Source organism: Eleutherodactylus coqui, chromosome 8 (assembly GCF_035609145.1).
Source record: "Eleutherodactylus coqui strain aEleCoq1 chromosome 8, aEleCoq1.hap1, whole genome shotgun sequence".
In the NCBI taxonomy this organism is placed as follows: Eukaryota; Metazoa; Chordata; class Amphibia; order Anura; family Eleutherodactylidae; genus Eleutherodactylus; species Eleutherodactylus coqui.
In genome coordinates this window covers 63,972,856-63,989,732 of record NC_089844.1, presented here as the reverse complement: position 1 = coordinate 63,989,732, position 16,877 = coordinate 63,972,856, and the positions used below count along the sequence as shown (strand labels likewise).

At 44.7% G+C, this 16,877-nt stretch overlaps 1 protein-coding gene across 2 annotated transcripts in view; it reads right to left on the bottom strand.

Annotated features, from left to right (window-relative positions):
• NCKAP1 (NCK associated protein 1) overlaps nt 1–16,877 on the bottom strand; it is a 119,545-nt gene that overhangs the window by 90,186 nt on the left and 12,482 nt on the right. The window lies entirely within an intron of this gene.

Genomic DNA, 16,877 nt, shown 5'->3' with positions numbered 1-16,877 from the left:
ACATGGACGATTGCACAGATGTACAAGACATGAAGATGCCCAGTTAGGTCACCCAGGTTACAATAAGAGATGCAAATATTGGCTTCTGCTGCCTTAAAGAACTCCAGACACTTGGCCAAGCTACTGGTCCTGAGCCTTTCCTGTTCTCATAGAGCCCTTTCTGCCATGAAGATGAAGCAAAAGAGTATTTCAGAACATCATGAAGCGATACATTTTAATAAAACCTGCAGCTAGGTCTTCAACATTTTCTAAGCCAAGGGAATTCTAGACTTAGAAAAAAAGTTCAGATGGTTAGCTTTATTCTGTTAGCTGAACTTTTCAAAAGTTGTAAAACATCATCAGGAGTGAAAGTTACTCTGGAGTTTATATAGGATCAGACAGTAGACATTAAGGAATTGGGCAATTTTGTTTTTGTTTGGTTTCAATGACTATTTCAGAAATTTCTTATTACCTACTACTTGGCTCCTAGAGTAGTGTTGATGCATCAATATTTTATCCACCCCAGGCACAAACAGAATCGCACTTGGATGAGTTACATTATGGAGAATTTGGACAAAAATTGCTTAAAGGGCTAATCCAATTATTAGATCTAATGATTTCACCCCAATGTGTAACCATAATAATGGGGATACCCTTTGTGTTTGGAGGTTGTGGGTTTTGTTTAGCATGGAAAAGAGGAGGTCTATACTGAGGGATATGGAGTATCCATTCTAAACCCAATCGCCCATTAGTACACTATATGTACACATTATATAGAAATGCTGCTACTGTATCTAAACAATAGGCAGATAAGGGAGTTGAAGTGCTTACAAACACGTCCAACTTCAATTTATACAAATACATTAAATACTTTGGGTCATTGATTTTAAATCAATCTGCTCTCCCTAATTGCCTTTAATGCAACACTCCCGACGTTGTCTCATGCAGCTCCTCTTCCACCTTACACAGCATGCATTACAGCAATGACAAGTAGTAAAACAGACAGCAAACTTGCCATGTGTTTGCAACACACAGGCTTGAGCTAGGATATAAGCAGTGCATAATTAGACCTCACAACCTACTATCACTGCTGGATGTCTAATCCCTAAAGAATACACACCTACAAAAACACAAAACAGACAATCAGGGGTTCTTAGAGAGACCTGATCAGTGGGATTTTACAAGTCAGATCTGATGCCCTCACCGCTTCTGCAGATTATTGTATAATGTCACATTCAGATAGCCATAATAGAGTTCTGTACAGAAGCCGTATACATCATGTCAAGAATGGGATCAGATGCCGTTCTCGGCACTAAATACACTGGTGGAAAATGCAAGCGTTAACAACCAGAGTTGCGGAAAATTTATGAACCTTGGATCAAAGTTTTTCCATTTGAAGGATTTTCAATAATTAAAGGGGTTGTCCTGCGCCGAAACGTTTTTTGTTTTTTTTTGCATAGGCCCCCCGTTCAGCGCAGGACAAACCCAAGGGATGTGCTGAAATTTAAAAAAAAAAATTTACTTACCCGAATCCCCTCTCTGCAACTTCTTGCTTCTTTTCCTCCAAGATGGCAGCCGGGATCTTTACCCACGATGCACCGCGGGTCTTCTCCCATGGTGCACCGTGGGCTCTGTGCGGTCCATTGCCGATTCCAGCCTCCTGATTGGCTGGAATCGGCACACGTGACGGGGTGGAGCTACGCGATGAGTAGAAGGGGGCGGAGCCAGAACACCGTGCGTGCCCGGACCGACCAGAAGGGAGAAGACCTTTCTGCGCAAGCACGTCTAATCGGGCGATTAGACGCTGAAATTAGACGGAGCCATGGAGACGGGGACGCCAGGAACGGAGTGGGTAAGTGAATAACTTCTGTATGGCTCATAATTAATGCACGATGTATATTACAAAGTGCATTAATATGGCCATACAGAAGTGCTTAACCCCACTTGCTTTCGCGAGACAACCCCTTTAAGGCTCCCTGCACACGGGCGGAAATTCCGTGTTGGGATTTCCCGCAGAATTTCCGCCCAGGGAAGCTGCCATAGGATTGCGTTTGAAAACGCAATCCTAGGCAGACAGCCGCGATTTGTCCGCAAGAAATCACATGCGGAAAACAAATCACGGCATGTTCTATTTCTGTTCGGGTCTCACAGAGGCCCACACAGAAATGTCACTCCCAGGCCGCCGGCTCCGCTCTACGTATGCGCCAGATGGAGCCGTGGGAGCAGATGAGACCCGCACTGGTCCCTGCAGGGGCGCGGGTCGGGTCCCGCTGCAAGAATTCTCACAGCGGGATCTGCAGGCTGCCATCTGCAGGCGGCCTAAAAAATGGATGAAGTGTATTAGTATGCAAATGATTGGGTCCTCCGTTATGTAAAATGCTACATTGTTTTAGTTTTTAAGTCATAAAGTGTGTTCTGTAAGGCCGGCTGCACACGGGCGGGTCAGATTCTGCATGCGAAATAGTTTTATCTGTACTGCGGATGGTCTGCATGGCAAGCCGTTGGACATGCGCAGTACAGATTTTATTTTATTTTTTTTAATCTCTGTAGAAAGGCCACAGATCGGACGGCTTCCATTGACTTCAACTAACCTGGTGTACTGCTAGATGCAGCTGGACACATCTGGGGCAAAGTGATAATCAACATATCCAGCTGTGTTTTGGAGAAACGTCCCTCCCTGCTTGGATATCAGGGCGCCACACAGCTCCAACCCCTGAAGTCATGGTTTTGTGGGAAAACCTATGACAGCAGGATGGAGTTGGTGGCTGTTGAAGGCACAATTACTGCCCGCTAGTATGTGAACAGAAGGTACACGCTGTTATCATACCCTTCATGGCCATCATCCAAAATGGTTTCTTCAACAGGAAATGCCCGTGCACATACTGTAGCCATTAGAAGACACATCTTGCAAGATATCACGGCCATGGATTGGTCCATGTGGTCCCCAGATTTATCCCCAATACAGCATGTCTGGGATGTCATAGTTAGATGCATTACATCACATTGCCACCCACCACAAGCTGTACAACAACTGACGCACAAGTCATACAGGCATGGAGACATACTCCAGCAAGATATCCAAACACTTATTGATTCAATGCCTGCAAGGATCCAAGACTGTATAGATGCTCGTGGTGGGCATACTTCTTCCTGAAATCTGTGTTGAACAGCAATAAACTTTTTGATTCATTCCAACTTGCTATCATTTATTTTGGGTACGACTGTTCACATCTATCAGGTTTCATGAAATTCCATCAATTCCTTCTGGTTGTAACACTTTCAATTTCCACCAGTGCATATAGCTCTCAACATTTAACTGCATCAAAATGCACAAGTCTTTCACTAAGGGCTTGTTCAGACAGGCGTATAGCGGTCAGGTTTTCACGCCCGGCCGATATACACTGTTCCTCTCTGCAAGGGGAGGAGGCGGGCTGGACTGGGAGCAGTGCACTGAGCTCCCGCCCCCCCCCTCCTCCGCCCTTTATAGCTGCTTGCAATGGGAGGGTGGGACAGGGGGCAGAGCTAAGTTCTGCTGTGCTCCACCCCCTCCCATTGCAAACAGTGGCGAGGGTCGGAGAGTGGGCAGGAGCTCAGTGCACTAGCTCTCGCCTCGCCTCGCCTCCTCCCCTTGCAGAGGGGGACAGAGTATATCAGCCAGGCATGAAAACCCGACCGCTATATGCTGGTCTGAATAAGCCCCAAGACTTTTTCATCACTATCTTCTTACCATCAGGTCACACTTTAAAGAAATAAAAAAAATAAAAATAAAAAAAAAGGTCTAAGAAGCCAAGTCCTGAGTTATTATAGGTTGGTTCTCACAGTCAAGAGCCCCTTTGTGTCTGCGAAACTGAGAACCTACAAGGTGGTACCCACTGATTTTACATTTTCCCTTCACTAACCAAAAATCAACTGGAGTAAAAAGACAGATTTTGGGTTCAGCCCAAAAAACTATTTTTTTGTTAAGTGAAAATCTCTGGTGACCATCCATGTCACTTAGACACACACAGCTTAAAGGGGTATTCCGGGGATGTACTAAAGATGACCTATCCTCTGCATAGGTCATCAATAGTTTAAAAAAAAAAAAAAAAAAAAGACAGAAATTCACTTCCCACGATCTCCGCCAATCAACTTATCTTGCAGCCCACTGCCAGCGCAACAGGACACAATATCCACATTGGTGGTCAGAGCCGGAAGTGTAATAGATAGTTTACCTCCCAGTGAAATAATGAGAAGAATGCCTTCTATTACACTTCCAGTTCTGACAGCAATGGAGGGCTGGAAGTGTAATAAGAAGGCATCCCTTCCATTGATCTCAATAGAAGACAAGCCTTCTATTACAAGTCAGGCTCTGACCACCAATGCAGACGTCCAGCCCTGCTGCACTGACAGTGGGCTGAAGGATCAGCTGACCGTCAGCGATTAAGAGTGGCGCATTCACGACCCATTTTGAGGATTGTTCCTCAATAGTAAATGCCTGGAATATCCCTTTAAACAGAATTTTGGTGTAAGAACCCTACCAAACATCCCTCATCTCAGCTTCCAAGGATCCTGACACTAGCGTGTTCAAAATTACAGGAGATCCCCTCCAAAAAAGAAATAAATAGAGATTTAATTAGAGATTTCATCTTTAAAAAAGGACACATGGAATGGAATTGTGAACTCTGAAATAAATGTGATTGAAAGGGATATAGTGAGCATTTTATTGTGAGTCAAAGTGAAGTCATTAGAGATGAGCGAACGTACTCGGATAAGCACTACTCGTCCGAGTAATGTGCCTTATCCGAGTACCTCTCTGCTCGTCCTGAAAGATTCGGGACGCGCTGCAGAGCGGGGAGCTGCAGGGGAGAGCGGGGAGGAACGGAGGGGAGATCTTTCTCTCCTTCTCTCCCGCCCGCTCTGCCCCGCTCCCCGCTGCGACTCACCTGTCTGCAGCGGAGCGCCCCGAATCTTTCAGGACGAGCGGAGAGATACTCGGATAAAGCACATTACTCGGACGAGTAGTGCTTATCCGAGTACGTTCGCTCATCTCTAGAAGTCATCAATACAAAATTAATGAAGGAGTAGGACTTAGCAAGCCTGTAGAACCAAATCCACACCTCGGTGGTCTAGAAGTGCTCATTTAACACAAGCATAATCCACCACTATACTCTCACATGACCAATGAAGAACCAGAACCAGGAAAGAGTTCCATCAATCTGGTTCGAGAACCTGTGGGGATATAACATAGGAATGCAGAGGTGAGATACGTCCATACGATGCAACATAGCAGGTGACTTTCCAACTCAGAAACTGACAGGTTGGAAACAAACCTGTAATTTTCTATAAGGCAGCAGAAATAGAACCATTACTTTGCATTTCATCTCATTATAAACTAGGGAGAGATTAATGAACTTTTCAGGAGTCACGCAAAAACAGACTATGTAAAAGTTGTAATTTGAAGAAAAGGTCACCTCACCTTTCCTGCTTTTCTTATCCCCCTTACCTGGATTATGTGCGTCTAGCTACAGCTGCAAGCCACCAATACCATGGTCCCAATCATGCTGGAAATAATCATAAGTGGCCTAACACAGTCATAGAATGAGTAAAACGTCTACAGCAATGTTTACCACTAGGGGCCCATCAATGGAAGTTTCAACAGCATGGGATCAGTAATCCATAAAGGCACTTCCATTATTGGGGTAGGGACAGTGAAAGTGATGTGGGAGGTACATTGCAACAATGTACCGGGGAAGGCATCACTTAATACTGTGCAGGTCAGCACATATTAGGCATATGTGCCATAAAGGTAAAGCTATGCAGTGTTTAAGCATGCTAAGACTTGTGGGAAAGTTTATTACTCAGATTTTTAAGACGTGAGGAACAAGGGATGTGTGGAGAAAATCATCTAGTCTATGAGAACTAGGAGGTGGCACTACAGTACATGCACATCTGCACTACAGTACATGCGCTGTGCATGCTTAGTGGCATGGTGCAGCGGTCATTTCAATTAAAATGCTGATTACTAATCATTTTCAGTAATAGTCTGGGCCATGCTGTAAACTTATAAAAAAAAAAAGAGAAGTCATAATGTAAGAAATTGGTTTTAGAAGGGGCAAAGGGAAGGTGAAAAGCAATGCAAACCTTCCAAACTTGTCCTTGCTGGGAAAGCATTTAAATAAAGAGAGAAAGAATTACACAGAGACATTATATAGCAAGCTAAACATGCAAAATCTGAACAACAAGAAGCAAACATAGAAAACATCCCTTAAAGGCACTCTAACCTTATACAAAGTACTTATTGCAAGATTTTGGTAATATTGAATCTAGGCACAAGGAGAGGTGAAACATTCATTAAAACTGTACTTCTTACCCATATGACCATGTGGGAAATCCCTACATAGTGTCTGCTAAGTTGCAAGAAAAGGTAAATGAACCCTTTGGAAGTACTTGGAGTTCCACAGTGAGCCCTAATAAAATCTGGTCTGACTGTGTCGTCTGGTACAATTTTAGACAATCTAACAAAACTAATACACAAATCTGTATTGTTTATTGAGCACACCAAGTATCCACAGTGCAAGGAGAAACAGTAAGTGACCCTGTGTTTAATGACCCCTCCAAGAGGTCATTATGAAAAGGTGTTTCAGTTTAAGAAACAAGATAGAAAATGTGGGTTTCATATGTGCTCTGGTTATTAAATAAAGAGCCACATGCTTGGTTACTGCAAAATCTGTTCTTTTTAAGCAAGGCTGATTAGAATGAACCATGCCTCGATGCAAACAACTTTTGGAAGACACGTTCTAGAAACTTATAAAAGCTGGAAAAGGCTATAAATGGCAAAAAAAACTCAGTTCAAATTTCGACAATAATAAAAAGCTTGTGGCCTGTGTTAAGTTTGCACAAAACTGTAAGGATGTTCCAAGTTGTTTCTAGGGAAATGAAACAGTACATTGAACATCAACACCTCATCTCAACTGTGGAGCATAGTGAAGGGTAACACTGCAGATTGGGGCTGCAAACAATGTATTCTAAGCTGCATCAAAACATTTTACAAGAGAATGCAAGGGCAGCAGTCCATGACTTCAAGTTGAGGAGGCATTGGGTATTAGTGTACCATGTCTCCAACGGAACTATGGGTGGAGACATGGGTTAGGCGCCTTGAGTTGCAGAGACTGCCCATGTGATGGGCAAATCTGGTGATTGGCTGCCGCAGACAGACCTTCCGGGGGTTGGACTGCCTCCATCCTCAGAGTGGCGGCGGTGCTGGGCTACAGCCTCCATCATCCTCCTCCTTCTAGGGCTTCTGCTGTACAGCATCCATCATCATCCTCACATCATGGGCAGTGGCTGAGGGCCGCCTCTCTAACACCCGGTGGCCCACAAGAGCAGAGATAGGAGACCTCCGGGGAGGAGAATACACTGCTGCCCGGAGACAGCGGGCATTGCCGCTGACACCAGGGGAGACGAAGACAAGGCTGGCATGGATTCGGACAGCGGGTCCAGCATAGGAGGGGGACGGGAGCATATACAGCAGAGCCTTAGTGACAGATGTCAGTGGAGGATCGGAGCAGACATTGGAGAGCGCCAGGGACACCTGTCAGCAGGGGCAGCTGTAAGCAGACGGGAGCAGAGTTCCTATATAGGCAGGGACAGCTGTAAAGTGGATGCTGTGGGTCCAATAAGCATGCCCACTCCATCTTTGCGGCCCACAGTGCCCTCCAATCCCTGGCCATTCACTCTGCAATTGACAGGTGATGTGGATAATGTCTTCTAGGTCATCCACAGTTCTAACCAAATTTCACGCATGATGCGCCATGCAACTAAGGAACAGGTCAGCCTATAATAGTACTGGGTGATCTGTGCACACACAGTTATAGGCTTGCATGAGATTTGTACGAGTCTGTGTATCACGCCTTCCACACCACCTGTCAATCAAAGAATGACCAGAGACTGGTAGAGCCGTATGTGTCCAACTACCTGACCATTTGGAATTTGCTACTATATAGGAGTGGGTAGGATTTAAAGAGGAAAACGCCCCAAAAACAACACTTTTACAAGGTATCTGGGCACTATGGGCTGTAATAAAAACTACCACTATCACACTCTCTAATGTATTCTTCCCTACATTACACTGGTTTTACCAGCTCCAAGTTGATGACAGATTCCCTAAACACAAGGGTTCCCCTACTTTTCGCCCTGTGCCGTTAAGGTTTACTCGGTCCAGAATAAAAGATATGAACGGTACAACTGTTTAGATTGTGATCCAAGTCACAAATTATAGGAAAAAGACAAAACCGGATGTTTTAGTAGTAATCATTGAAGAAAGTCACGTCGTTCCAAAAGGTTCACTTACTTTTTATTGCAACTCTACAATAAACATCCCTTGTTACATTCTCCCATCTAATTGTAACTGATAAGCTTGTAGAACTGCCCGAAAATAAGGTAAATATATACAATACTTTTATCTTCTTCTCTAATACTATTGCCTCTTTGATTTTAGCCATACTGTAACTAGCAAACCTGTAGTGCCTACACTGTATTATCACCAGCAGTCTAATGCCTTCATGAGCCACTCAGTTAAACTCAAGCAGATATTCTACAAAACCCAATAGTAATGATCTGCAAAAGTGAGAAGCCAACAGAAGACCCTGGGATACTGCAGCTATATCGCTGATAACATTAGCCCAGTCCTTCTTTGGGAGGCCTCATTGTAACTGATGGAAAGGACAAAGTGTTACCCTGCAGAATGTAATGCAAAGGATTATTCGTTACAAAATCTGTTATAGCAGTATGCTTACTGTTAGGAAAACATATTTGGGTTAGAGTGCCTTTAACTTGGGTACACTTACAGAATAATTAGTAACAAACAGTTTTCTGGTATATTTTCCGCCCTCCAAACACACAAATAGTACAATAAATTTGTCAAAACTGCGCAACAAACAAGCAGACGCAGGGTTTTCTATAATTCTTGGGATCATCTCCTATATCTTATGCTACAGCATCTCCTGAAAATTCAATGGGTATTAAAAATCACAGACTCTGGCCCATCCACACCTGCGTTTAGGGCTTCAGTCACAATTCCATTTCTCAGTTACATTTTTGGTGCTGAAAAAAGTTAATAAAATGGAAATGTGTTTTCAAAAAAAAAATAAATAAATATATATATTAAATTTAAAAAAAAATTAAATTATATACACATATATATATATACACACACATATATATATACACATATATATATACACATATATATATATATATATATATATATACACATATATATATATATATATATATACACACACACACATATATATACACACACACACACACACACAAAAGAAGAAAGGCTTCTGCCCATTTACCCGTTCACAACCTGGAATCAAGCAGAAGAAAGCAAAATAGTGTTTATTTCTATTCCATTTTTCTGCTCCAAAAGTGGAATGGAGAAACAGAATTGTAACTGAAGCCCTAAATGCAGGGGTGAATGGGCTTTAACACACATCTATAGCAGGCTTATTGCAGTATACACAAGTCTCAACAGCTTACCAGGCAAAATAATGAAGTTATGTCCTTACATGCATTACCATATGTAGCAGAACAGAAAAAAAAAAACAACCCCAAAACTACCAACTCATTCCCCCAAGTGAATGCCCAGCTGTAGGGTTCCTTTACATGGCATTGTACAGAATGCAACGTGGCGTACAGTAGGTTGGTCCGTGGTCATTTAAGAACCTTTTTTACACTGGTAATGTTAGGTAGGAATGGCGCCACGAACAATCCTTCCCAAACTTTGGGTCCGCTTCCATTGTTGTCAGCAGCATACTCCCTGTTGAATTGAGGGGATGTGCTGCTGACAAACAATACTTGTTATGACGACCTAACAGATGCAATTAATGACAAACAAACAAGTTAGCATTTAATCGCTCGGCAAGAATAGAATGACTATTCAGCCGATAATCTCATTTAAAAGGGCCTTTTATCTATCCGAAACCTAAAACTTCAGGTGTGACTACAATAAAGGCCAACATATCTGTCGCACCCAACGCACGCACAAGGATCCGGGAAGTTTAGTTAGGGTGGTAATTTTTCTTAAGGGCTCTCACATTGGAGAACGGCCTTAGCTGCCCCTCCATATGACATTCAGGTTATTCACAGACACTAAAAAGGTACAAGTAGATGTTGACCCTTAAGAACCAATCCTTATGTTATCATCCACCAGCGAATGGACACTGCGCAGAAATGAAACAGAGCTGAGCAGTCCAAGTACTATGCATCTAGTGCAGACCAAGGGGACTGCTACTCTTGGCAACCAAGATCCAGATCCCAGTAGCCACTTTTCATTGCACGTTAGAAAATAAAGCAGCTACGTTTGGTTGGATGTGGTAGCTACCCCACTTTATGAATACAAGGCTTCAGTTAAAGGGAATCTATAAGCCCCATAAACTAAAGGTGCCAAATCCAGGTATGGATGGGACTCTTAGGCTAGCTTCACACACAGTGTTTTTTGGAGAACGCACTTGCGGCTTTTGATGCACTTTTTTGAGCCAAAATGAGAAGTGAATTAAAATAAATAAATAAAAAAATAGAATAAGAACTCTAAGGCCGCCTGCAGACGGGCGGAAATTCCGCAGAATTTCCGCCCTTGGAAGCTGCTATAGGATTGTGTTAGCAAACGCAATCCTAGGCAGACGGCCGCGGTTTGTTCACGTAAAATCTCGCGCGGCAAACAAACGGCGGCCGTCACTGCCCGGCCGCCGGCTCCGGTCTATGCATGCGCCGGCTGCCCACCCGGCAAGCCGGCACATCAAACAGCCGGAGCCGCAGGCGCGGGTGAGTACGCGCTACTCTCTGCAGGCGCTCGGGTCGGGTCCCGCGGCGAGAATCCTCGCAGCCGCATCCAACCCGCCCGTCTGCAGGCGGCCTAAAGGAATGACTTCTCCGTCCTCCTAGATCCACTTCTGGCTTTGGCTCCAAAAAAATGCTAGTGTGTTTTCCGAAAATTGCTATGTGAAGCCATCCGTATACGTTGCTAATGAAAAATACTTTTTAAATTAAAAAAACAGAAAACAAACTAGAATTCTTTGGTGCAGCAGCCAACTAACAGGCTGATGAATGTATATAGTACAGGCCATAAACATCATTGTCTGCAGCAGTGCCGTGAGAGCTCTGGCCACAGATATTGTCACTAGACTGGATAACACACGGTCAGCCGTGCCGATGACAACATTTCCTGTTCTGGGTTTTATATCTAAATCCATGCATCAGACATTTCATGCAACACCCATCATCAATGTAGCAGGCTGGCCTCTCCCATAGAAACGCAGGCACTCCCTTCCCCGAAGTGTGACATCTACCCACACTCCACAAAGCTGCTAGCATGTTCCTGGGAGATAAAGAGCAAAAGAACTAAATCACATAGAACATCATAATAAAAAGACAATAATGCTGAAGGAAACAAACCATTAGGACGTATATTACAGAGATCCCAAATAAAAGCCTACAGACCGCCATGATCCCCCACCGTGCCTCCAATGTCCTCTGGAAGATTCTCTCGGAATTTGTGACATTTGCACATAAATAGTCATTGTATTTTCCGTAAACTTCATTATATATACACACACATATCCATTCATCCACCCCCCGTAGGAAAAGAGACCTTATAATATGGATTAGAGAGAAATGCTCCATGTCTCCTCTCGGATAAATCATTCATTCGCTCTGAAATCCTGCTAACATTTGTCTTGAGAGATGAAGGCGGACCGACAGCTCAGACTACCAGCTACCCATACAAGTCTATGGAGAAGGGAGGAGGAGCCAGATAGAAGGAGAGAACTCCCAGATGTAAGCCGCTGCATATACCAGTACTAGGAAGACCGGTCTCACACGACCGGATTTGTATTACGGAATCCACGATCGTCACCTGCGCGGATGATCCGCTGTATTGCGCACACATTGTAAGAACAGAACATTCGCATTTCCGCTCAGATGAGCGTACAGCAATTCGGATTTTAAATCGCCACACGTTCTATTCTGCAGAATCCGCATGGACAGCTTGCATTGATGTCAATGAAAGCAGTCCTATCCGCAATTGATATTGTGGATAAGCCATGGGTACCTGCGTCATAGCTTAGGGATGGTGCGGGAAAAACAAAAATATCGGTACTGTGCATGACTGGCTGTGAGCCGCCGCGGTTATCCACAATACAGGAGAAATGCAGAAACTGTCCCATCCGTGTGAAGCTGGCCTAAGTGCTTCAGTGTCTCACAGCTACTGGAATCACACCAAATCACTACATAGCTCAGTACTTCGCCATAGTGTCTTCCATGCTGCTGCTTCTCTGTATATCAGATTGTTTTAAATAAACCAAAACCTATGGTAAAATAACCATGAATTTCCCCAAAAAAAAGGTTTTGTTTTTTTTTTCTTTACACAAATGTGTTTTTAGTAGTTTTTTTTTTTTTAAATTTTGCAACATTGAAGAAAATCAATCAGAGGATGCTGCATTTAAAAACAAACAAAAAAACACTGTGCAGACATGACAGTAATTTGCTGTAGACTTTAAAGTAACATCGGTTTTTGACCAAGGGAAAAAAAAAGGCTGTTGAATCGGCCAACAGAAATGCAGCTAGAAGGCTGAAAAATGCTGTGTGTGATTGCAGTCTAAAAGCAGAGTTCTAGGAAGCAACATCATATAATGTAAATGATGAAAACACTGCGTGTCACTTTATTAGAGACCCCGGCCCTTACAGGATTGGAGCTTCCCTGTATAGAAATTAGTCATGTGACTAGGTGCAGCATAAAATCAAGTGAGCAAGCCTTCTGTACATCCATTTCAGTGTGAATCCACATTAAATAGAGCAATTTTGGTGACCCTAAATGGGGTCTGATCAGCGGTTCTCAGCTATCCGGAGCCATGATTTTAACCCCTTAAGTACCAAGCACAGTAAATATATGGTGCTTGGTCCTGGGTAGAGATAAGCGAGCGTACTCGCTAAGGCAAACTACTGGAGCGAGTAGTGCCTTATGCAAGTACCTGCCCGCTCGTCTCTAAAGATTCAGATGCAGGCGGGGGAGAGCAATGAGTTGCGGGAGTGAGCAGGGAGGAGAGAGAGAGATCTCCCTCCCGTACCTCCCTGCTCCCCGCCGGCACCCGAATCTTTTGAGACGAGCGGGCAGGTACTTGCATAAGGCACTACTCGCTCGAGTAGTTTGCCTTAGTGAGTATGCTCTCTCATCTCTAGTCCTGGGCTTTAATCTCCACCGATAGCAAAAATACCGGCCTGATAATTCCCAAGGAAATGCTTTACAACCATACTAAGCCACGACCACGCACATATCTCACGGCCTTTCACGAGTTACCGGATTTGTGGCCCTTCGAATTTCCTTTCTTTCACCTTCTCCATGCTCATCGAGGGAAAGTTTCTACATTTGTAGCCGAAACCCGTTCCTTCCCTCTTCAGTGTCTTTACACATCGTTTCATCAACCCAAACTTGATGTGCAGCGGTGGCGATATGTACCATATGTACTAATAGTAAGCAAATATTACAAAAATAGATAGACACCAGGAATAGCTCACGAACAAGAGCTCCTAGAACAAAACGGATGGCATTTTCAGAATTAGTGGCACAAAAAAAAACAAAAAACATCCAGAATAAGGTCTAGGATTCCAGGCAGCATGAAAACAGTTTTTTGCTCACCAGTGTAATTCATCGACAAAAGGGATTAAAGCAAAATGTCAGGAATCGTTTTGATGAATAGACAATGAACGATCAAGTAAACTGCAGCTAAAGACATTGCCAGTGCTTGAGCTAGTCGGCCCGCATGGATGGGCTGTAACAGCAGGCAACCAGTTTGCCTGCCACGGCTGCCAAAGAGAAACAGGAAGGTATGAACTCCAGTGGGCAAAGAGGTGCAACAATTGGATCACAAAGCATTGGAAAAACCATCTCTGGGTCAGATGACTGCAGATTGAATGATGGAAGGCTCATAATTTGGCACAAGTAGCATGAATCGATGAACCCTTCCTGTCAAGTTGGTGAAGGTGGGGCAATGCCGTGGGGTAGGTCCATCCTAGGTCCAATATTCCAGCAGCTATTGAAAATCTATGTTCTTGAAGTCCAGCAAGTCTGATCCTTCTATCTCGGACATCGGCAGCTGAAGGAGACTTGGGTGACCACTACACGAAGATCGTCGACTGATCTGCCTGACAATTATCTAATGGGCACCTTAATCTAAAATGATTCCGCTGCATCGGTGTAGAGAGAATAAGGAAGTAACAGCAAATCAGATGAAATGGTGCATTTGCACATTTCAAAGCTGCATATAAAATGCAGAAACAAAATACAGATTGCTTTGTTTGCATTTATCTGAAATGTTTGATCAGTTATTTTGTTCTTTACCCCCACCCAGTTAAAGTTTTAGAGAGGGGCATTTTTAGAATGAGAGAAGCTGGATGGTCATATTGATAAACTGCCACCCACGTGGGCCGTTCTGACCAGACTGTAAGGAGGTGTTAGGACCAGTGGATGTGCGAGGGCACACAAGGTGACCGTGCTCAGGACGTCATCGACAGCCATCAGTATAGAGGATCACCTGATCGTCCGACAAGCACCAGCAGCTCCGACTGTTTCGTTGTCCGACATCCAGAGACAGGTGGCGCCACATTACAGGCTCTTGTGTCTGCTAGAACCATTTCCAGGCATTTGGCTGAAGTACATTTGGTCTCACAGCTCCCGTGTTACATGTACTGCCATGAATGACACAACTGGACTGCTATGGAATGGAAATGTGTTGCCTTCAGCAATGAATCCAGATTTAGTTTTAAGCACTAATAATGGCTGTGTTTGACTCTGGAGACCTAGGGGTGAGCACCTCAATCCTGCCTGCCAGGGTGTCACAGGAATGCCTCTAAAACATTGTCACACCTCCGTGGCTGCCGGCTTGTCAGATTTATTACCATTAGAACATGTATGGGACTATCTAGGATACCAACAGAGTTTGCACAATCTAGAATCTCAGTTAAAGCAGATGTGAACTGGTATGCCACAGGATACCATACGAGTGCCACGCGGCACTTACATGTCGGCAATATGCAGCCACCATAATCCTAACGGTTGTAATTCCAGGATACCCTGCGGAACCTGTATACTTCCATGCATCACATCTTGTATCCAAGCTAGAGGCGGTACAACAGGGTACTAGAGCCTCCATGCCCACCCGTATCACATCTTGTATCCAAGCTAGAGGCGCTAAAACAGGGTACTAGAGCCTCCATACCCACCCATAACACATCCTGTACCCAAGCTAGAGATGGTACAACAGGCTACTAGAGCCTCCATGCCCACCAGTATCACATCTTGTATCCAAGCTAGAGGCGGTACAACAGGGTACTAGACCCTCCATGTCCCCTGTATTACATCTTGCATCCAAGCTAGAGGTGGTACAACAAGGTACTAGAGCCTCCATGCCCACCGTATCACATCTTGTATCCAAGCTAGAGGTGGTACAACAGGGTACTAGAGGCTTCATGCCCACCTGTATCACATCTTGCATCCAAGCTAGAGGCCGTACAACAGGGTACTAGAGGCTCCATGTTCGCCTGTATCACATCTTGCATCCAAGCTAGAGGCCGTACAACAGGGTACTAGAGGCTCCATGCCCACCCGTGTCACATCTTGTATCCAAGCTAGAGGCCGTACAACAGGGTACTAGAGGCTCCATGCCCACCCGTGTCACATCTTGTATCCAAGCTAGAGGTGGTACAACAGGGTACTAGAGCCTCCATGCCTGCCTGTATCACATCTTGTATCCAAGCTAGAGGTAGTACAACAGGGTACTAGAGCCTCCATGCCTGCCAGTATCACATCTTACATCCAAGCTAGAGGCGGTACAACAGGGTACTAGAGGCTCCATGTTCGCCTGTATCACATCTTGCATCCAAGCTAGAGGCCGTACAACAGGGTACTAGAGGCTCCATGCCCACCCGTGTCACATCTTGTATCCAAGCTAGAGGCCGTACAACAGGGTACTAGAGGCTTCATGCCCACCTGTATCACATCTTGTATCCAAGCTAGAGGCCGTACAACAGGGTACTAGAGCCTCCATGCCCACCCGTATTACATCTTGCATCCAAGCTAGAGGCAGTACAACAGGGTACTAGAGCCTCCATGCCTGCCCATATCTCTTGTATTCAAGCTAGAGGCGGTACAACAGGGTACTAGAGCCTCCATGCCCTCCTGTATCACATCTTGTATCCAAGCTAGAGGCGGTACAACAGGGTATTAGAGCCTCCATGTCCACCCGTATCACATCTTGTATCCAAGCTAGAGGCGGTACAACAGGGTATTAGAGCCTCCATGTCCACCCGTATCACATCTTGTATCCAAGCTAGAGGCGGTACTACAGGGTACTAGAGGCTCCATGCCTGCCTGTATCACATCTTGTATCCAAGCTAGAGGCCGTACAACAGGGTACTACAGCCTCCATGCCCACTCGTATCACATCTTGTATCCAAGCTAGAGGCCGTACAACAGGGTACTAGAGGCTTCATGCCCACCTGTATCACATCTTGTATCCAAGCTAGAGGCCATACAACAGGGTACTAGAGCCTCCATGCCCTCCTGTATCACATCTTGTATCCAAGCTAGAGGCGGTACAACAGGGTATTAGAGCCTCCATGTCCACCCGTATCACATCTTGTATCCAAGCTCGAGGCGGTACAACAGGGTACTAGAGCCTCCATGCCTGCCTGTATCACATCTTGTATCCAAGCTAGAGGCCGTACAACAGGGTACTACAGCCTCCATGCCCACTCGTATCACATCTTGTATCCAAGCTAGAGGCAGTACAACAGGGTACTAGAGCCTCCATGCCCACCGTATCACATCTTGTATACAAGTTAGAGGTGGTACAACAGGG